This window comes from Myotis davidii, unplaced genomic scaffold, assembly GCF_000327345.1.
Source record: "Myotis davidii unplaced genomic scaffold, ASM32734v1 scaffold309, whole genome shotgun sequence".
NCBI classification, from domain to species: domain Eukaryota; kingdom Metazoa; phylum Chordata; class Mammalia; order Chiroptera; family Vespertilionidae; genus Myotis; species Myotis davidii.
In genome coordinates this window covers 8,150,018-8,155,256 of record NW_006383013.1, presented here as the reverse complement: position 1 = coordinate 8,155,256, position 5,239 = coordinate 8,150,018, and the positions used below count along the sequence as shown (strand labels likewise).

Here is a 5,239-nt window from a genome sequence, read left to right as displayed (position 1 = left end):
CTATACATCTTTGGTGCCAATCCCATTCTCCATCATCTAGAAAAAAAATCTAGGTGTATAAAATGTTGATTTAAATAATTAATTAAAATTGCCTTTTCTGATATGTTGAAATTAATGCATGTATTCTTTTTTTATACAATGTTTATTTGTGGGTAAGTTCTCATTGGATTTAAAAAATTTAAATATACAAAGATATGTGTATACGAAGTAGCAACCTATGCTTCTCTCTATTCTTCTACACCACCCCTCAAAGTTCACTGACATTAACAATACAGCGAAACTTTTTCTAAAATGATTTTCAGGACATTTTATACCAAACAAAATAGAATGCACTAATATAAGGAAGGTACTGTTGGCATTTTTACTTGGCTGGCAGAAAATCATGTGTGTATTCACACTAATTGTGCTTTGGAGTTTAACATTGCCACAGGGCATGGCTTTCTTAACCACAACAGACCAAAAATATGTATGAGATACACGATTCACATTAAACTTTGGCTACCTGGTTGGATGTTGTACTTCTTTTGTGGTTAATTCTAGATGTAGTGTGGTTCTTTGTACATTACTGCATTTGGTGGCTCTCTAGCTGCCTGAGAATATAACTGAAAACATTAGCAGGCTGTTCTAGATGCAGGTGTTCCACATTTTCCCCGGTTCTCTGAAAGTATACCATTTAATTTAAAAACTGCGACATGTAGGCACATTTTCATATATTTGTGAGCGGTTAAAAGCATTGTAAAAGCCAAACAAATGTTTTAAGTCTCTAAAAGTGCAGTGGATAAATGTATCGATACCACAGTCATGTTTCTTGGTTTCCTCACTAGGCCACATACGAAATATGAAAGGAATAAAGGAGGAAGCAAGACAGGCAAGCTATTTTGAATTTATTTTTAGTGGGACACTTCAATGCACACTGTACTGCAGAATGTGTAAATGCTGAAAATCTCCTTTTTTTAACAAAGGAGTACATGTATGCAAAGTATTTGCTGAGGGCAAGCCAGAGGAATTCGGCAGACTTCTGTGTGAACATTGTGATTTGCACTGTTAGCCTCATAGAAAGCAAGGGGACAGATCTATTAACTACTATGTCATGAAATCCTGATTTATGTTTCATCCTCTAATTAAAGTCCAAGAAATCTAAAGCTGAGATAGAGTTTGTATAAATTTACTTAACAATGAGATGTCTATTAGATGATGTAAATGTCACAGTGAAATTGGAAGCCTTTTCATTCAACGAGAAAAACAGAAATAAGCTTCAGCACAGAGAGCGCCAAACCATTCCCAAAAGACAGACAGACGGGCCTACAAAGCCCCATCACCTTACACAGCAGCCTGTGCTGGGTCACATGTCTTGTTCCTTTGTAAAGATCCGGCAAAAAATGTAAAATTTCTCCCTGAAGCCCTATTTAGGGAAAGGAGGCAAGCTAATGTTCTGATGATAATGTACTGGCTACACTGAAATCCTCAGAACAGAATCCACTTTAAGTCAACCTATTCACCAAGTCCACGGCTTTATTTATCAATATAGATAGCACTATCTATTACTTGATTTGTGTAAATAAAGGCATTCAGCTAAGTCTTTAAATGGGAAAGGAGATAATTGTAAATATCAGAGAAGGTATTTTCAGAATTAAATTCTAAACTGCAATCCCAAATTTGCTTATTTCTAACTTAGAATAGGGACAATAGTCCTCATTACTTTCCAACAGCAATCTTGGTTTTCTTTTCTTAAGGCTCTCCACAAGGTGTTTCTCTCTGATTATATGGAAATATAAAAAGAGAAGGAAAGTCAAAAGGAAACTCAAGAACAAAGAGAGGTTGCCTGATACAAAAAATAGGAGGTCTGTCTCCACACCTACACCTGTTTTGTACAAATTGCATGTCACTCACCAGTCATGCACCACAAAATATCACTTAATGATCAATTACATATAGTACAGTGGCCCCATAGGATTATAATGGAGCCCAAAAATTCCTACCACCTACATCACAGCACAAGGCATTACACACATGTTTGTGTTGATGCTGATGTAAACAAACTTACTTCACTGACAGCCATTTAAAAACATAGACGGCTGTGGCTCAGTGGTTGAGCATCGACCTATGAACCAGGAGGTCACTGTTTGATTCCTGGTCAGGGCACATGCTCAGGTTGTGGGCTTGAGCCCCAGTGTGGAGTATGCAGGAGATAGCTGATCAATGATTCTCTCTCATCATTAATGTTTCTATCTCTCTCCTTGCTGGAAGCCAATTCCAGCATGTCATAATTGCAAGAGTTTCATCAGAAGGTTGATGGGACTTGGGGACTCAACAAGGGCTGAGTCACATATGTTGTCACCTATTGGGAATGGCTAAAGGCATTTCCCCAAACCTGAAAAGGATGCATTAAATCGCTTGCTTGCTGCCAGACAGATCAGGGCATCTTAATCTACATGTTATTGCCCCCTACTGGCCAAATACCTGAACAGTCGTAGGTGATTCTTCCAATCTGACAACGGATTCTGTACGAAATCCTACACTTTGAGGTGTATATCTCCACCTCGCCTTAGGACAAATTGTGTTAACAAAAAGCAAGGGGTCCTGAGACAAGGAGAACTTAGTTCCTTTAGCTAAGTCTTCTCTGACTCCCTATATGCCTTCCAAAATTATGTTTTGTCTCTGGATTCTTAATTTATGCAAGTCACTTCTCCAGATTTCTGAACTCTTCTTGATGCCGGATCAAGACCACCAGCATTACCTCCCGTTCTCCCTTCCTCTCTGAAATCAATAAAATAATGAGAAAAAAATAACCAGAGATTCAGGAACAAGTGTGAAAACAAAATAAAAATCTCTTGCAAATGTGTTATTAGAATTCCAGAGAGTTGATAGATAAGTGACCAGAAAATACTTAAAGAAATATGGGCCTTAAAGTTTCCAAATTAGATAAAAAGACAGACAGTTACAGATTCAAAAGGCTTAGTCAAATTCAAGAAGAACAAATATGAGAAAAAAACGTAACTGGGTATGTCATAGTCACTCTGAAAGAAGTTAGAGAAAAATAACAACTCATATACAGGGAGAAAACAATTAGAATGGACAAGGACTTCTAATATAAAAAACAGATATAGAAAAACAATATATTAAAGTGCTGAAAGGAAAACACTGCCTAACCAGTACGTCATATCTAAACAAATGATAATGTGATATTTTTCAGAGAAAAGAAATATACATAATATACACGAATAATCTGTGGAACCCCAAATTAAGGATTTTTGAAATATATTCTTCAGAATGAAAGGATATGAGGTGATATAGAAAATCATTCTCAGGAATGTATGAGCATCAGAAATGCTAAATATTTTAATTAACATAAAATAGTATCTTTATTCTTCAGTATGACAATACATATGAGTATTTGAGAAAAATGTAGCTTTGAGTTCTAGTTTGTATATTATATATACATATATATGTAATAATATGACACAATAGCATAAATATTAAAGGATGTAAACAGTTACAAAGTTTCTGCATTTTACATGAACTTATATTAATCCTAAATACACTGAAAAGTTTAAGACATGTTATCCCCAAGGAACTAGTTTAAAAAATGCAAAAATTAATTCAATAGATAACTTAAAGTGCAATACCAAAAAATATGCAAACAATACAAAAACAGCCAGGAAATTAGAATCAGAAGAACAAAAAATAAAAGGGATAAACAGAAAATAAATAATGATTGACATAAATCCAACTATATTAATAATTAAGTTAAATTTTAATAAACTAACCATTCTAATTCAGAGATAAAAAGGTCAGGATTGATTAAAAATTTAACTGATGAAAAATACATATCATACAAATAGAAGTCTAATTTGATTATTTCAATATCAGATAAAATAGGCTTAGAGCACAAGAATTATCAGATGTAAGGTGTCATTTAATCCTGACAAAAGAGTCAGGAACACAAAGCAATCAGAAATCTATATTCACAAGATAATAATGCTTTAAAATCATAAATCAAAGACTGACAGACAGAAGTAAAACAAGAAAGAGACAATTCCACAAACATTATTAAAATGTTTAACATGCCTCTTTCAATAATATATAGAACTAGACAAAAAATATCTGAAAAGACATAGATCTGAGCAACATTTTCCTACAACCATGACTTAATTAATACTTATAGAGCAATGCATACAATTGCAGATTACATTTTTTTTTTTTGCAATTGCACATAGCATATTCTCTAAGATAAAGTGTATGCAGGCCCATAAAAAGTATTTCCAATAAATTTCAAAGAGTTAGAATCACATGTATCATGTTCTCTAATATCAATAGAATTAAATTAGAAATAAAATAGTAAACAATCTATTTGCAATATTTGCACATTTTTAAAAATAGTGAAATCTCAAAGGAATTAGAGGCTACTTTTTACTAAATGATCTAACTTAGCACATCCAGTTTTTTTAAGATATAGTAAAAGTGGTGCTTTGAAAGGAATGGATGACTTTAATGCTTAGATTAGGAAAGAAGAAAGGTTTAAAATCAGCGACTCAAATTTCCAGAGGGGGGGCTTATGAAAAGACTAAAAAAGATATGAAATCAGTAAATATGCAGGTTCCAGATTAGAAAGGAAGCCAGGTATGCAGGTAGGTAGTTTGAATTTTATACTGAATTCCCTAGGGAATCATTGCAGGATTCTAAACAGGGAAGTAGGAGCAAATATTTTACTTTTTAAAAGATTATTCTGAAAGAAGTGTGAATTGTGATTTATATTAGAACTGTTTGAGTGAGGGGACTAGACAGCAGGAAGTCAGAGTAATAATCTATGTGCAGCAGGAACCAAATTCCACTAAAATCGAGTCTGTGGAAACTGAGACAAGTACAGGCATAAAGATCATTAAGGGGGGATTTGGATTTGGTGGCTAGTCCCATGTTGGTGGTGAGCTAAAGGATGGAATATTTTTGACTTTGGTAAAACAGGGAATGTGGGAATAGCAACTACAGTTGTTGAATATGTTGAACAGTCTATGAATATAGAAAACAAAGGTGAAGTAGGAGCTTCATATAATGTATTATATCCATTTCTTATTAGCTTGTTAACTTTCTCAATTTCTATTTTCCATCCCATTGAGTTCCACTCTTACTATTGCTATTTCTCTCCTCCTTGTTTGCATTTGGGTTTAATACTTTGTTCTATTTCAAAACAACTCTGACTTAACTTTTTTTTTATGTTGGAATGATCTAGATTTAAAAGAAT

At 33.9% G+C, this 5,239-nt stretch overlaps 1 long non-coding RNA gene across 8 annotated transcripts in view; it reads left to right on the top strand.

Annotated features, from left to right (window-relative positions):
* LOC107181659 overlaps positions 1 to 5,239 on the top strand; it is a 73,588-nt gene that overhangs the window by 36,773 nt on the left and 31,576 nt on the right. For all 8 annotated transcript variants that reach the window (XR_001512346.1, XR_001512348.1, XR_001512349.1 and 5 more), the window contains exon 6: positions 1,734 to 1,841. This is a non-coding gene — a long non-coding RNA (uncharacterized LOC107181659). The remainder of the gene's footprint in view (positions 1 to 1,733; positions 1,842 to 5,239) is intronic.